Raw genomic sequence first — 18,150 nt, 5'->3', positions numbered from 1 at the left:
CTAACCTCTTTAGTCCTCAGGTTCCAGCTCTGTAGAACCTGGAATAAAAATAAGAATCAAAGGAGATAATCTATGTAGATAAAACAGCACCTAACACACAAGAAGTTGTTTAGGTTAGGTATTATTTTTAAATGTGTTTAACAGCTTACAAATGCAAGGAGTTGTAGGAGTAAGATACTCCACCCCGACTGCATCTGTCGCACATATCGGTTGAAATATTACCTCCATTGTTTTGATTGCAAGTAAGCTCCTGATCCTATGAAACCCCATGGTATTTTGTCTAGATTTCCAACTTGCATTATACTTAATTGTGTATACGTGAAGACTAACTGAGCTATTAATTTTTCATCAATAAATCACCAATAAATAATTTAAAAGAATATGTTACAATTAATTACACTAAGTGATGTTACCAAACAGTTTTAGAGTGGTTAGCTCTAGATCAAGAGACACTGTTAGCCATTATGTGTGTCTGTGTATTTTCTCTTCACATTTCTTACATCACAAATAAAAACATACAAGATACTACAGTGAAAATACAATTAGAGTTTCTCTCAAATTAAAAGAGTGCATGGTCTGGGGAAAGCTGAAGCCCAGCCTACTGGCTTACAAAGGGGGCATGTTATAAAACTGGCATCCAAGTTTAGCAATTGGCCAGTGTCTCCACCCACTTCACTGCCCTCTTTGTGTTCTTCCTCAGAGCCCTAAGCTTCTCACCCACCCTATTAGTTATTAGGATTAATGTCTAAAATGGTTTAATGTTGAAAATAGTGCATACCCCCCACCCCCAGAGTATTAGTTATTATAATTATTTTCCCTCACAGAGAGCTGATGGCTCTTGGTGAGCTCTTTAAAGTGTGTTCTTTTTCTGGACAATCATGCAAAGTAGGGAGCCTTGAAGACCCATGTCAAGACAGCTTTCCCTAAAGGGCATTTATTATTCTTTTTACCCCTCTGCTTTCCTTAGAGAAATTTGCAGCAGGAATTACAAACTAGGATATAATTTTGTCTACTGGTTTTCATAAGCTCACGTTCACCTTCCTCAGCCAAATGAAGTGTGGATGCCGGGCACAGATCAGACACTTTGTCCACTAGGTACTGCAGAGCCCAACAAACATTTCTATTCTTCTAGGAATGGGTCACAGATGTCTGATCCAAACATTCAGTCACTCTGTTTATTCAAAACTGTTTATCAGCAGATAATTATTAATCATTCTCTACATGCCAGGCATTGCATGAGCTGCTGGGGGTACAATAGTAGACTAGACCAACTCCAGGGAGATTACAAGTTAGCTGAACTTAAATTCTGCCAGCTTTTTTTCACATTAAGGTGTATACTGAAATGATCATGTTCGTAAATGAGCAGGTGTGTCCAGAGGCAGTGTATCAGGGGTCCAACATGGTGTGCCAGTTGGGAAGCTTTATGTAAGATGCTCAACTTAAAAAAAATTATTGGGGTATAGTTGATTTACAATGTTGTGTTAGTTTCTGCTGTATAGCAAAGTGAACTAGTTATACATATAGCTACCTTTGTAAAAAGATGATTTTCCTGTACAGGTCATTACAGGGTATTGAATAGACTTCCCTGTACTATACAGTAGATTCCTATTAGTTAACTATTTTATATATAGTTGTATGTATATTGGGTTTCCCTGGTGGCTCAGCAGTAAAGAATCTGCCTGCAATGCAGGAGACACAGAAGACAAGAGCTTGATCCCTGGGTAGGATGATTGCTTGGAGGAGCAAATGGCAACCCACTCCTGTATTCTTCCCAGGAAATTCCCATGGACAGAGGAGCCTGGTGAGCTGCAGTCCAAAGTATCACAAAGAGTCGGACACAACAGATGACTGAGCGCCCAGTATCAATCCCAATCTTGCAATTTGTCTCCCCCACTGTATCCCCTGGTAACCAGGTTTGTTTTCTGTGTCTGTGAGTCTGTTTCTGTTGTGTAAATAAGTTCATTTGTAACCTTTTTATTTATGTCCTACATCTGAGTAATATGTGTGATATTTGTCTTTCTGTGCCTGACTTAACTTCACTCACTGTGACAATCTCTAGTTCCATCCATGGTGCTGCAAATGGCATTATTTGTTCTTTTTGAGGGTTGAGTAATCTTTCATTGCATACATGTGCAACATCTTCTTTATCCATTCCTCTGTTGATGGACATTTAGGTCGCTTCATGTCCTGGCTATTGTAAACAGTGCCGCAATGAACGTTGGGGTGCATCTATCTTTCTCAATTATGATTTTCTCCAGGTCAACTTTTAATGTATTTAATGTCTCCACAGTTTTTTGACATAGATGAACAGTACAATACAGTGTCTCATTGGAGGTAGGGGGAAGGGGGGAGTAGATACTTAAACTTGGTGCAGTGTTGAAAGCTGAGTTTGCAGGTTGGTACCTTGTGTCAGAACTTTGAATTAGTGAACAAAAGGATTAGAGAGCTAACTGGTGGAGGAAACGTAAGTGGCGGGGATGGGGGAGCACCATGTTATAAACAATCTCTAAAATGGTTTCAAGACTCACTGGTTTTAAACCAATTATTTGGTTTTTAAATATTCTCCCACCACAGTTTAATGATAATTAACTTGGTTGAGTTACACTCTTTTATGTATTTCACAAATCCCTTTTGGAGAAGAAAATATCAAAACTGCATTGTGTTTCCCTGGTTTGGAGATTGTGGGGCCCAAGATAATGGAGAAGTCCATGTTCTTTAGTTGTTTGGGCCTTGAAAGTGACATTATTTTCTTCCAGGTTACTGTAACCTCCTTTGGCAGAGTAAATATTTGGGTTGCATTTTTAAAAGAGCCCTGATTTAAAAAGCTGGTAGTGGTGAACAGCAAGAATCCAGTCACATTTTTTAACGTAGCTCCAGAGGAATGATGGTTTAAAATCAAAAGTCTTCTCATTCCTATGGCAACCACCAGAAGTGTTCAGCTAATGCTACGTGCTGTGTACATTAAGCCACGTATTGTGCACCTCCCCCTGTGAATTCATCCTGAACTTCACTAAACTGTATACCTTGAAAAAGGCTCTTTTCCAGACTCAGAGTTGCTTTCCAACATGCAAGCAATCAAGCCCATGAATCTAAAAGGGAAGACGCCTCCCAGAGGAAACCTTTACAAACCCAGAGGGGAAATGTGCCCCAAAATAGAGACACCGTCTGCTTGCCTGATTTGACAGGTTTGAGAGCTCCTTGTTTGAAAGCCAGACGTGAATCTGTGAAGAGATTCCCTTGAGTTACAACCCTTTTTTGGGAGCAGCTACCATGAAGATAACATATGTGGTGAGACGGAGCCAAAACGCACGCAGTGGGCAGCAGCGCAGTTCTGGGAACATTTCTAACACATTTTCAGGAAGCTGGAGTGGTTAGTCATGGGGATGGAGGAAGAGCCCCCCTGTGTCGACTGTCTCACAGAGCAGGGGGCTGGCTGTCATCATTACTGCCTGCTCTTCAGGGAGGACTCCAGGGGTTTTGCTCTCCTGAAGGCCTTGTTCTTCTAAAGTGCGGGAACCCAAAGCCTGGGGTTCAAAGATGCAAAGGTCAAGTAAAGGCAGGCTGAATCTTGGCTGAGTGTTTTTAAAATTTCCAAGAGACAAAAACAAAACAAAACGTTTTTAGGTGGAAATGGCCTGGGATGTTTTGCATACAATCTTGTTTAGAGTCTAAGATATGGACCAAATATGGATGAGTCATTCACTTCTATTCCTTGGGGAAGGTTCAGAGGCACATTCTGGATCAGAATGAAGCATGAGGCCCCTACTGGCTGCTCTCTAAAGGCCATCATTGTCCCTCTGCCCCCCATGTTTCCTCAATTAGGATGCTTGCTTAGTGGGGAGTTGGATTAAGGCTCTGCGGGACCCTCATTGATTGATATCAGATTGGCTGCTCTGTGATGTCAGATGTGGTGCTTATCAGCTCCAGGCTGTCCTTTCCCTCACTTGCAGATGGAGAGGCTAAACTATTTAGTCTCTAAGTCTCAAGTATCATATTGCTTAAAAAAGTGTAGTATTTCCAGAGCTAAAGTCAATAGAACTGGGGTCTGATTAGAGCTTTCTGACTTTTTTTTTTGGTAAAGTGGAACCAAAATATTTAGAAGTGGGGACATAACAGTGAGTCTTGCTCCTCAAAATGTGTCTTTACATGAGCAGCATCAGCAGTACCTGGGCCTCTGGGAAGTGTAGAAACTTGGCCTCCACTCTAGAGCAACTGTTTCAGAATCTCCGTTTTAACAAGATCTTCATCTGGGGCTGTTGAGAACCACTGCCATACAGTACTTAAGACGCTGTGTTTCTAGTGATAAATATGTCGACAGCAAGATGAACTGTTTCCAGTTCCATGATCCACCTTCTTCTCACCCCTTGATTCTTATTCCCACTTCGCAGATGAGAAACCCAAGGTGCAAAGAGATTAGGTAACTTGCCTTTTTTATTGTTGCTCAGTCACTCAGTTGTGTCCAACTCTTTGCAACCCCATGGATGGCACGGTGCCAGGCCTCCCTGTCCTTCATCATCTCCTAGAGTTGCTCAAACTCACATCCATCAAGTCAGTGATGCCATCCAGCCATCTAATCCTCTGTTGTCCCCTTCTCCTCCTGCCTTCAATCTTTCCCACCATCAGGGTTTTTTCCAACTTGCCTACAGTCACACAATATATGTTATTAAGTGATGAAACCAAGGCAAATTTAAGGTAGACTTGCCTGTATATCCAGTCAGCTAAGAGAGGGAAGCAGTGTCCACTAGATCTTCTTCAATGGTCTACCTTAAGTTTCCCTTGTTTATTAACAGATAGACTCTCCTGGTATAGAAACCCTTTATCAGATCTTACTCATCTTCCAGCCTGACAATAACATTTTTCCGTTTAAAAATCATCACAGATGATTTTCATGACAGCAATACCCAGAAATCAGAGGCGAGATTATTACTTAATTTTACAGAAGGGAGCAGACTCAAACTCTAGAGAACTAAACTGACTTGTTTGAGCTAATAAGTCACAGAGCCCATGGACATTTGGGTGCCATGCCCAGTATTATATTATTGCCTTCAGATCTTGTTTGATTTAGGTTATTTCCTATCTTGCTTACTTGCTTATCTGTGTTTGTGCCAACTTCAAAGATCAGAACAATAGATAGTGCCTTCTTGGTGATGTTCTTTTTAAATTAAATATCAATTGTGATATACATAAAATAGGGCTTCTCTGGTTGGCTCAGGCCAGATAAAGAATCTGCCTGCAATGTAGGAGACCCAGGATCAATCCCTGGGTCAGGAAGATCCCCTGGAAAAGGGAATGACTACTCACTCCAGTATTCTTGCCTGGAGAATCCCATGGGCAGAGGAACCTGGCAGGCTACAGTTCATGTGTCACAAAGAGTCAGACATGACTGAGCAACTAACACACACACACACATACACATTGTAAAACATGAAATTCATGGAATAAATGCTGACTTTCCTTTTAAAAATTCCAGCACTCTTAAATGGGATGTTAATGTGAAGTAATCTGTTGAGTATTCACTCATTAAATATTGAAACATTATTAGGTTAAACAATATGAAATCGCTGATATTGAACCACTTTAGATCTGTGAAAGCATCAGGCATTGGTGAGTTACCTTGAGAAATGATTGAAAATAAGATCATTGCATTCAAAGAATTCATAGCCTATTGAAGTGAACTGACTCAAAAACGTGATTAATATGATTGTTCTGTGGTACAGACAGGTACATGGGAACTTTGGGGGCAAACAGAATGGAGGGATTAACTTTGCTTTAGGTGGAATTTCACTAACTGCTGTTCATCAGTAGGGGGTACATGTTTTGACAGAATAATCTACATATTCTTTTCTGGGCTCTCAAATTCATTTAAGGTGACACCTGATGTGAAGAGCTGACTCATTGGAAAAGACCCCAATGCTGGGAAACATTGAAGGCAGGAGGAGAAGCGAGCAACAAGGGATGAGATGGTGAGATGGCATCACCAACTCAATGGACATGAGTTTGAGTAAACGCGGAGATAGTGAAGGACAGGGAAGCCTGGTATGCTGCCGTCCATATGGTCGCAAAAAGTTGGACACGATGTACTGACTGAACAATAACAACAGAATTCATTTTGAAGATGATATCATCAACAACCTTATGCAGAATGATAGAGGAGAATTACCTAGGAAAGTTTTCATCATTTTGTTGTCAAAAACTTTATCCTTCTGTCCTTTTAAAAAAATTCATTCAGAAGTCCTTTAGTTTTCAGCAAGGAGACTGTCATCTAATAGTTCACGTAGAACCAAGCAATGTTGTTGTGCTGTTGCAATCAGCTCTGTAGAGTCACACCCAGATCCAAGGTGCAGAGGCCACTTCTAATTAATTACCTGGGATTATTATAATAACTCCCAAATTATATTTCTTGGGAGACGACTATAGCCTTTCTTTATTCCCCTATTTTAGCCATGCACATGATTTTACATTTGTTGGTGCCAACAAATCTTTTAATTCTTGCAAAGAACTTCCCTCTTTAAAAAATTACGTGAAGAAAAATAAGCTGAAGAGAATACGTCCTAAACATTGAAAAGTTTTAAACACCTACTCACCTTTTAAAAAAAAGAAAGCAATTACACAGCAAACCTGCTGATGTCACTTTTCATGAATGTTGACGCATTTAGGTTGTCAATTCTATTTCTGTTCACTTAACCATAGCCTCCGATTTCCACTTATAGAATTTAGCTTGAAAATTGGGCTTTGTTCAAACTGTGATGGCTGAAAAGCCATGGAAAGCATGATACACTAAAAATACTTTTGAATCCACCTCACCTTTTTTGGACAGATCTTGAGTTGCTTTTATGATGATAAGCATGGCACTTTTATCTGTGGCTAATTGTGGAATGAAGGCTACAGAGACAAGCAACTATATTGCTTAAAAAAAAAACCACCATTTGTGCATTAGAATTCATCCTAATGCACAAGTATTTATTTTTTCTATTTGCTAAACTGACATCTCTTAACTCTGTTGCTCTCTAGGGCAGCTAAGCAATCAATTCAAGTTTAAACAAATGTTTATTGAATGAAGCAAACAAAAACTGAATTCTTTGAGTCAAAGAAGGCAACATTAACGACCATTTAATGTTACCCTTTCATTTTACAATTTCTGTAGTTGATTCAAGGATTTGTGCTTAACTAACTAGAGAGTTCTTTTCTTAGTGCAGAGGTTGGTAGGGGGCTCTAGGTCCATTAAAAAAAAGTTTCCTAAAACAATAACAGCAATTCAAAATTTAAAGGGATTTAGCAGAGACATGGAAGAGGAAATTTGACCAACTAACCTTGGCCTTTCTCTCTCTGAGTCACTCAGCTATGTCCAAATCTTTACAAACAGAGGGATTGTAGCCCAGTCGGCTCCTGTTTATGGAGTTCTCCTGATACGAATACTTTTGTGACCCCATGAATTGTAGCCCACCAGGCTCCTCTGTTGATGGAGTTCTCCAGCAAGAATACTGGAATGGGTTGCCACTCTCTAACCCAGGGGATCCTTCCTGACCCAGGAATTGAACCCAGGTCTCCTACAATGCAGGCAGATTCTTTACCATCTGAACCACAAGGGAAGCTCACCTTGGGCTTTAGAAAGTGTTTAAGAGCAGGTGATGTTTGACCTAAGTTAACAACTGAGCAGGAGTTAAGTGGAGAGAAAAAGAGAAACGGGTTTTAAGGCAGAAGGGGAAGCCTGAGAAGGCCCTGGGAACAAGGATGAGCCTAGAGAATTTCAGGAAGAATAAGAGAGAGAGACTCCTCCAGAGGACAGGTTCAGGTCTCAGTAGAGAAGGACCAAGAGAGGTAAGCAGGAACTACACCCTGAAGGGTCTCCTATTCTGGCTTCATTCTCCAGACCAGAGGCAGGGAATCCTGCTAAGAGGCAGCTGACAAAGTCCAGGCAAACTGTGATGAGGACTTAGGACAGTGGAATTCAGTTGGAATCACTTTGAAAAATAAATATGAAATTCAACAGTAGGCATTTAAAACAGAAATAAGAAATTTGGTTCTAAAGGGACAGGTCACAGCTGTAGATATAGATTCTTACTCAGCATCTTTGGAAGATGAAGCAGTGAGAACAAGGGGTTCACTTAGGAGATGAAGTGTTTCACAGCCCAGGCCTTATATCCCCCAGCACTTGTTGGAAATGTAGAATCAGGCTCCACCCCAGACCGACTGCATCAGAATCTGCATTTTACTTTGATTCACATATGAGATCCATGCATGTAAAGTTTAAAATCCTGTTTCTAAGTTAGTTGACCAAGATCCTGCCATTGCACAGATTGTGGATCATTCTAAGAAGATCTGGACAAACCTAACCCCAGTATTCCCTAAATTGCACAAACAGTAGTTTAAACCCTGGCTGCACATTAAAAGAAACCCCTTAACTTAAAAATATACTGAAGCTCAGACTTCTCCCCTAGAGATTCTGATTTGTTCTGGGGTGAGGCCCAGGTATTAGTAGTTTAAAACTCCCCAGGTTGTCCTAACATATAACTAGGGCAAAGCATACTCATGCTAAGAAGTCTTAAAGGGAAGCAAAAATCTAAATTCAAATATAATAGGATTTTTTAAAATAATGAGATATAATGCTAGGAATGTATTATTAATAGAAGCCTTAGTTGCTCTGCAGCAGGTGGTGTGCAGGTAATTTCTGGAAGGTATCACTGGTGACATAAAATATGGCATATTCTTTAAGAAATATTTGAGTTATTATCAGGCTCTTGCAAGAGTTGACTTGGAAAACTTACACACTTTTTAAAAGTTACTAGAGACAGAATAAAAACTTGTTAATGTTAAAGTAGTTTGGGAGACAGGGAGGGAGTAAGAAATCAGGAGGAGGGGTATTTTTCTCTTACTGGTAAAGAGCTGTATGCCTCAATTTGCTAAACCTTGAAATGATGGCATTTTGCAAGACTGAAAGATTTTGTGTAGGTGTAAGTAGAATGTCAAGGATGAGTCAAAGATTAATACCTAAATTATAGAGTATGATGCGAATTTTATGCCTCTGCCTTGGAAATCAAGTTGGGGGAGAAGGAAGTATTGACTGATTTTGAAAGTACTACTTCTCTTGGGTTATAATTTAATCAGATGGATCATGCTCAATTCTGAGAGTGGAGAAAGACTTAAGCCATGTATTTTTAAATAGTTCTGCAAGTTCTGTCAAGCATATAGCTTATCCACTGGCAGGCTAGCTCCAACTGTGCAAAAAGATTTCAAAAGTTTGGGAGTTCTTTATCTCAGAATGCATTGCTCACTAATCAGGATATGATTTTTCCAAATGCCCAAATCATGCTTTGATTATAGTGATAATCTCAAAAGTGACCTGATTCTTTGTGAAATGCTTTATAGAATGTCTGCAATTTTTTGTTAAGAACTGCTTGTTAAATCCTTCAGATTACCCTGGGTACCTTTGGATGGTATGAAAGAGTTTCAAGAACACTCTCTCTGCCCTTAAGGAGCTTAAACATTCAATAAGAACTATCAAGAGCTGTGCATCTAGGGAAAAGTTTATTTTCAAGGTACAATCAAATTGCACTTAAAAGCTGAGAGAATCTGTAAAGTCATAAAGTACAAGGTTCTAAAAATTAAGTGACAGCATTAATACTGGGAATGCAAAATAGCTCCAGATGGTTTAATATCTGATGCAATATTTTAAAGGAATCATTATATCAGTTTAAGGACACAGAATACTGGCTTGAGAAATTATATTATCCTATAATTCTCTTTAACTTAGAACATAGGCATAATTACCTGCTCACTCCAATTCTTGTAATAGGGTAGATACAAGCATTATTGCTTTTCTCACCTGAACAGTTTAATTTTGCAAAGACCTAAAGGGAGCCAATTCTGTAATACCAACCCTGCACCCTCTCTGTTCCCTGGTGTTTTGTGAGGGTGAATAGGAGTGAATTTATTTACTTTAGAAGTGAATAGGCTATTGCAGATGGAAGAGGGTTAAATGTATGATAGACATACATTCTATCATATGATATGTATGATAGACTAAAATTGCATGATCACTCTGTGCTCCACTTTCAAATAAATCCGTTTCATTTCATTCTCAGAAAAATCCTTTTTGGGTGGTTTACAGGTCAGACTTGACAGGTTGAAAAAATAATGAAGCTCAGAGAGATAAAGTTACTTGCCTAAAACCACGCAAGGGAGACTTTTAAAACCCATTTTTTAACCTGAATTCCATATAGGAGATAACATTTGCTCCCTGGGTTGTAGAACATTACTACATGATTGAAATGCAAAAAAGTGAATCATCTTTCAAAGAAACCCAAGTGTGGCTCAGGGTTCGCAATTTTAGCAACTCTCCTTGGGTCTTCCATCTCAGGTTTTAAGAGTCATGATTGTGGTCCCCGATTCAGATTTTGGCTTGGCCACTTATTAGTTCTGTGACTTTGGGCAAGTCGAATAATATTTATTTAACCTCTTTTTACTTTCTTATGAAAAGAATTAATGATATTAATAGCTTCAACCTCATATGAATGTTGTGAGAATTAAGTGGGCAATACACAGGAAGTGCTTAGAACAGTACCAGGCATGTGGCAAATAATAAATATTAGCTGTTTTTATCTTCATGACTCTCAAATTTTGATCTCCAAACCAACTAGCTCTCTTAAGTTATAGACTCATATGTCCTCCTGGTGCTGCTAGTCAGGATGTTTTCCTGAAAAGTCACAGACCTCTCAAATTCATCATGTCCAAAATAGAACTCACCTTTGGCATAATACAAAGAGGTTGTCACAATGAGTGGTGAATAAGCACTGAATAAATTTTAGCAGTTATCATTATGTATTCCCAAGCTATTCTCTCTCCTGTATTCCTTTCGTAAAGGGCACATCATCATCCAGGGAATCTCATCCAGAAAGTTGAGAGGAATCCTAAATTCCTGAATTATCTCTTTTATACTTTATGTTCCCAATGCCACATCTTTTTTGCTTCAGTTATTTGAACAGGTTTCTAATGGTCTCTGGGAACTAAGGCATCTCTCCCTCAACATAAATTCTTAAAATTCAAACAGCAGGCCATTCACTCGCTTGAAATCCATCACTAATATGTATCCAGTCTGCAGGGTGTGTCTGTCACTCCTTTCTCACAATAGTTAATAAAGCCACCTTCTGCTCCAGCCTCACTTCTCAAATGTACCAGATGTTGTATAGCCACATGGTCTTCTGAAATTTTCTGTATATTCTCATTCCTGAGGGCCATTGCAAATATTTTTCAAACTTAGAATAGGCTTTCCTCATCATGGTGAAGAAATATTTTCATCCAAAAGGTTGAGAAACAATGATTATTTGAATACATTTTTTAAAAAATTCAAGAATATGAAATCAAATTCAATATACTGACTTTTGGAGGAGCTAAATATTTGCCAATAGTGGGTGTACATAATTCACATAGAAGATGCTTTGCAAAGAGAGTAGAAATTGTTATTACTAACAGCTTTCTAAGTAGAAACTAGTATAATCCTTTGGATGACAAGAAAACAATAATCAGACAAAGTCTCTTTGTCAAAGAATTGTGAACCCTGAAACAAACCCAAACCTTAAGCATTAAACTGATGTCACCACCATGGAAAGTAGAAAGCATTCAAGCACAACTGAAATACGTCAGTCTCTCCTTTTCACCTAGGTGCCTTGCAAAACCTGATATTAGTTTTTACACTGGTTTCACTGGCATTGATTCAAACTACATGAATGTCTATGGCCACCCTCCTAGAAAACTACCCCTAGTCTCTACAGAGGGACCACTTGGATTTGATCTTGAAAGAGACTATTAGGGAAAATAACAACTGACACATCAACAGAAAAAAAAGAATAATTGTTTTAAAAAAAATCCAAGAAAGGGTGATTATACCAAAAATCTTGAGGAAGAGAAGAAGCAAAGTTCTAAGCATTCCAGTAAGTGGTTGAGTAAAATATTTTGCATGCACCAGTTCAGTAACAGGTCATCTGTGTTGGGTCAATCTGTCTTTTCATACGCAGCTTGTGAATGTAAACCTAGGTCATTCAAAATGTGCTTCCTTTCAGAGTCTTCTGTCTTAAACAGCCCCCAATTAAGAAGTCATCTGAAACCTTCAAAACAAAGATTTGGGCTTTGCTTAGGAACAGTGATCTCTGGTGAGTCCTTCTTTCTTGAGGATGCAGTTCACACTTGCTAGTATGGCACGCAGGACCTCTTGATTATTTCCTTTTAGAGTTTTCCTATGTCATTGCATCTCCACAAACATCACCCTTGTAGTCAGAGCAATATCTCTGGTTTCTATAGCCATGTTGTTTTTTCCTGCCTGCCTGCCTTTGTGTTTTTTTTCTTCTGCCCAGAGTACTCTTCTCTCCTCAAATAAATCTCTTTCAACCCTATATACTCTTATGATTCTTAAAGACTGAGTTAACCTCCTGCTGTATTTCCATCTCTGATCCCCCACATAATAATCGTCCATGTTTCTGTTATACAGAGACTCTACTACAATGATGATGAAGATGATGCTGATGGTGATGTTAGCAAGTATTTTGTCCTAAACTGTGGGCTTTTTGCGATAAGGAGTGTTTCATTCTTTTCTTTAGTCTCAACTTCTAATTCAAGATCTCAGCCATAATACTGTCTATAGAATGAATGAGTAAAGAAAGCATCACAGTATTTGCTGCATATTTGTCTTTTAGATGGCCTATATTAAGAATTGCCTTTAAGATATATGGTAGGCTTTCACGTGTCATTCACTTACAATGGTCATCAATCCAAATACATGTCTGATAGCATGGTTATAGCATGTCTGATGCATTATCTTGTCTGTTTTGTGTGCAACTTATGCTTGGTCCCAATGTTTGGCTAAAGCTCCTGTCATCATGGTGCAAGTTCTCCTGTGCTTTGCACCTTTCTTTTCCATCTCTCCATCAGCACTGAACACAATGGTATAAAGATGCCTCCTCCTCTGCAGCCGGGCTCTGCACAATCTCTGGGGAACCAAGGTTCAGCTGTGTCGGGTCACTTGTCAAACTTTTAGGGTAGTTTCCTCAGAGGATTGGAAATAAAAGGGACTCATGGACTGCCACCCAAGACAAGATTCCCAGATTCCGCTGACCTAATATAACTTATATAATCAGATAAACTAGAAAAATATTGATGATAAATTTGTTATTAGAACTATATGGAAAAAAAATCTTATAGCAAGAAGAAGAATACATACAAAAAGGAAAACAGCTTTGCTGCAGTGATGCAGTAGTTATTTACAGATGACTGTGAAACAGCATATTTGTTTTTAAGCTGGTTAACCTTTAACAGAAAGTAAGAAAGATGTTCACAGTTGTAGCATCATACAATAAACTAGAGCTTCCAAGAGGGGAGCTGTAGCCTTCTTCCCTCTGGGCGTTATGAAGCCCTCTCCCCTTCTAACCTCCCCATCTGAAGCCTAAACAATCTTTGTAGCCATTTAAGCAAGCAAGCAAATAAAAAAGGGAATGCAAAGTTTCCCTGGAGGGCAAGGTAATGAGAGACGCAATCATTCTGATCTAATTTTTCAGACATTTTAAGTCTTCCCTGGTGGGTCAGATAGTAAAGAATTTGCCTGCAATGTGGGAGAGATCTGGGTTCGATCCTTGGATTGGGAAGATCCCCTAGAGAAGGAAATGGCAACCCACTGCAGTATTCTTACCTGGAGAATCCCATGGACAGAGGAGTCTGGCAGGCTACAGTCCATGGGATTGCAAGAGTCGGACGTGACTTAGCAACTAAACCACTACCACCATTATAAAGATAAAAGATACCTCTGGAAGCCAAATTTGTGTTTATTTTTAAGTCTTTATAGTGCATCTTGCTATTGATCAAAGCTTTGCTCTAATGAGCTGAAGAGAAGTAATGGTGAAAATTTTGAGCCATAAGAAGGAAGAAAAACACTTTTCAGTTAAAGTGTATCACATCTATCCTGGCTACTGGTCTCTTTGGGGCATTTTAGTAGACTATCACATAAGTAATGCTGTTCTGTACTTACAGTGATGGGTTTATAACTTGAACGTTTCACTATTTGTTGTAAAATTTCATCTTTCTGCAAATAGGTTTTAGACTCGAGCAATGACTAAGGCAAATGGATACATGAACAATTTGCAGGTAGATCACATTTTATGTCTTAGTTTAAAAATCACTGAAAGGCTCTTTCTATGAAAACTGTCTTAAGTGGCAATCTGGACTGGCATCCTAGCTTGGGCGCTGACTGATGGTAAGTTAGTGTCTTACTACCTTCTGACCCACTCTCTCTCCAGTTACAGGGAGAATGAGGTTCTCTGGCATTATTTGTTCTCTCCTCCCCACCAACCTCTGCCCCATGTACACCAGAGTGGGCTTGTGCCATGGGCTTACATAGACTCAAACCTTCCTTTGTACACCCAAAGAGTCGTGAAAACCCTCTGCTAAGTAGTGGTCCCTCTGCTCCAGGCCCATCATGCTTGCTCCTTCCTTCAATTTTCAAAAGTGAAAGAGAGTGATATAAACATTTATTCCCTAGCTAATAAGATGATAAAATCCAACCCTTTCCTTCTTCCACTCAACCGACACAGAAAACTGGGTGTCAGAACCCATCTTTTCCCTGGTCCCTCCCTTTACAGTGGATGGAGTGCCCCTCCTCTCGGCTAGGCTCTTCTCTTCGCATACTCTCAATCCTATTCCCTTTCATCTCCTCAGTGACCTCAATCTGTCAATCAGCCCTCTGCTCTACCTTCGCTTCTGATTTACTTTCAAATGTACAGAAATGTGGTAGGAACAGAACGCAACTGTTTACATTTTGCCCCATCTGCTCCTCTCTCTCTTTTCATAAGGAATCTCAATTTATGAGGAATCATTTCAGATACACTGGAGCAATACCATACTTCTTTTCTCCTAAATACTGCAGGGTATATTTCCTCAGACATTCTCTGACTTAACCACAGTTTGATGGTCAAACTCATGAAGTCTAATGCTGAAAACAACACCATTATTTAATCCATGACCTGTATTCACATTCCATCAGTTTTCCTAATATCCTTTATAGCTATATTCTTTTCCTGTTCTAGGACCCAATCTCAGATGACTTTCACGTTTAGTTGTCATACTTCTTTAGTCTCCTTAACCTGGAACAGTTCCTCACTCATTTTTATCTTTCTTGAGTTTGACAGTTTTGTAAAATAAGCATCAGTTTTTAGAATGTCCTTTAATTTGAATTTGTCAGTTATTTCCATATTATTTGAAATCAGTTTATCAGGAGGTCCATGATTACCAATATTGGTAATATTAACTTGGCTAAAGTGGTATCTGCCATATTTCTCCACTGTAAAGGTATTACTTGTCCCTTTGTAATTTATAAGTTATCTGTGGGGAGACAATTTGAGACTAGGCTAATACCCTATTCTTCATCCATATTTGACTTATGAATTTCAGCATCCTGTTATTTCTATTCCATAGAAAATTGCCTATTTTCTCACTCTATTTTCTATCCATGTGGACTTATGGATTTTACTTTTAAAAAATGGTTTACTATTTCTATCATGATTTACTCTAATACTCACATTTTCAAGACTTGGTCACTGGCAGTCTCTTTCCTATATCTTTAACCCTTTCTGCTTACTGCTTTCCACCAGCATTTAAACCTACTTAACTCTTTCTAGACATACTTCTCTCTTTACTATGTCTGTGTTTGCTTTCCCCATTTCTTTCTCTCTCATTCACTCTTCATCCTACTACAGTCTATCATTCCACCGAAACTGTCTCATTAAGGCAAAAAATGACCAAGTTGAGAACATTTAGAAACACTCATTTTTGACAACACCTCTTCTCCTCTCTCTCTCTCTACCCCTTCCTGCTTTTTTGGCCGTGCCATGTAGCAGGTGGGATCTTAGTTCCTTGACCAGGGATCAAACCTGTACCCCTTGCAGCAGAAGCTTGGAGTAGTAACCACTGGACTTGGTGACTAAACAACAATAAGGAATATAAACAGTAATTTAGACAGTGTTAGGGATTATTGTGGACTTCCTGGTGGTTTAGATGGTAAAGAATCCATCTGCAATGCAAGAGACCCACCAGGTTTGATCCCTGGGTCCGTAAGATGCCTGGGGAATGAAATGGCAACCCACTCCAGTATTCTTGCCTGGAGAAATCCATGGACAGAAGAGCCTGGTGGGCTACAGTCCATGGGGTTGCAAAGAGTTGGACATTACTGAGCAAATAACACTGTTACTGCACCTTTTTAGTGTTCCGAGATCCTTTTTCTATCAGCCCCGTAAATGCTGGAGTTTCTCATAGCCCTTTCCTCTTCTAACTTTATGGATTCCCGAGGTCCCTATAGGAGTTTGTACACAATTTTAGTATATGTGCTGCTGAAGGGAGCACAGGAGCTTGTATACAGTCTCGCATCTTTCATTGCCACCTAGATTCTGCTTATTCCAAATTCTGTATTTCCAGCAATGACCTGCTTCTTGAGCCTCAGATGTATGTATATCCAATTTCCAACTGGATAGACCCCTTGGGGCATCTTTCAGACCCTTCACATTAAAAATATTCAGAATGAAACTGAATCTGGCCTCTTGACACTGACACCAAATTAAATCTCAGAGACGGAATTTTGTGTAAAGTAGAAAAGAACAGCTTTACAGCCTTGTCAGGCAAAGGGGGCCACAGCTGGCTGGTGGTGGCTTGGTCGCAAAGTCATGTCTGACTCTTGTAACTCCATGGACTGTAGCCTGCTGGGCTCCTTTGTCCATGGACTTCTCCAGGTAAGAATATCGGAGTGGGTTGCCATTTGCTTCTCCAGAGGATCTTCCTGACCCAGGAATAGAACCCAGATTTCCTGCATTGCAGGCAGATTCTTTACTGACTGAGCTACAAGGGAAGATATGCCTTCAAAACTGTGTGTCCCAATCTGGAGGGAGTTGTGAGGAGCACTATAGTAATGTTTCAAAGAGGACATGATCAGCTCATGGACATTATTCTGACTGGCTGGTGGTGAGGTTAAGTGGAAGTTAGGATCACCAACCATCCTACTGGTCTGGGGTCTGCCTTCTTGTGGGACAGCACACAGTTAACTTCTCCCACCTGGAGGGGGTTTCAGTATCTACAAAACAACTCTAAGAGATTGTTATTGTATTCCTTGAGGGGGAACCAGGGCAGTGCCCCAAGGCTGCTCTATTGCTCCTACCTATATTCTCCACATCCTCTCCCTTCCCTAGTTAGCAGCTGTTTGAACCTTCTGGTTGGAACTCAGGAAAGATCATGGAGGCTGAATGAGGCCTATTTCCCATAATCTAGAAATGGGAGACACAGAAAGGTTTTTGTGTCCAGGAGCCCCACGGGGTCCTGCTTGGTGTAGAATAAAATTAATCATCCCACTGCGTAAACAACTTCCTTCTCCTTGTACCCTGGTCAGTAACAAGTACCATACTCATCGGTTTGCCCAAGCCATAAGTCTCTTGTTTCTTCCTTCTCGTCTAAAGCAAACTAGTCCTTGATCCCCTAAGTATTTCTCAAGTTTTCAATTTCTTTCTGCTCCATTCTCCACCCTAAAACAGACCATCATCTATTTCCTTTTTTGCTCAGTCGCTTCAGTCGTGTATGACTCTTTGCGACTCTATGGACTGTAGCCTGCCAGGCTCCACTGCCCATGGGAATTCCTGGGAAGAATATAGGAGTGGGTTGCCATGATCCTTCTGACCCAGGGATTGAACCTGCATCTCCTGTGTCTCCTGCATTGCAGGCAGATTCTTTACACACTGAGGCACCCGGGAAGGCCATCTGTTTCCTAGAAAACTGCACTATCTTCCCCAAGCCATTCCCTGATCTCTAGAATTGCTCTCCACAGACATGTATTGGAATTGTGATAGGTAAGACAGAAGCATTTCTTCCTGTTTCTCCCTTTCCTTCCTTTTATTCTGAGACTGAGGACTAGATCTGGGTTGGAAGGAAGTTTAAAACACAGGTGGAGCTGCAGTTCTATGAAATTATGTCACCAGAGGAGCACATCTTTAAGTCAGCTTAACTTAAAAAAAAAAAAAAGAAAGTTTTCAGAATCTGTGGAGAAAAAATTTCCAAATGGGCTATATTATATATTGGCTTATTTGCTTTTAGGACAATAATTAAATCTGTTTTAAGTACATTAACAGTTGACTA

The 18,150-nt window shown here is 39.8% G+C and overlaps 1 long non-coding RNA gene across 1 annotated transcript in view; it reads left to right on the top strand.

Moving 5' to 3' along the window:
• The window catches only part of LOC139031611 (uncharacterized), a 36,347-nt gene that overhangs the window by 5,679 nt on the left and 12,518 nt on the right, over positions 1–18,150 (top strand). Inside the window, exon 2 of the long non-coding RNA XR_011484117.1 lies at positions 1,776–1,913. This is a non-coding gene — a long non-coding RNA (uncharacterized lncRNA). The remainder of the gene's footprint in view (positions 1–1,775; positions 1,914–18,150) is intronic.

This window comes from Odocoileus virginianus, chromosome 27 (assembly GCF_023699985.2).
Source record: "Odocoileus virginianus isolate 20LAN1187 ecotype Illinois chromosome 27, Ovbor_1.2, whole genome shotgun sequence".
Taxonomy (NCBI): Eukaryota; Metazoa; Chordata; class Mammalia; order Artiodactyla; family Cervidae; genus Odocoileus; species Odocoileus virginianus.
The sequence above is the reverse complement of the archived record's forward strand: the minus strand, read 5'-3'. Positions and strand labels throughout refer to the sequence as shown.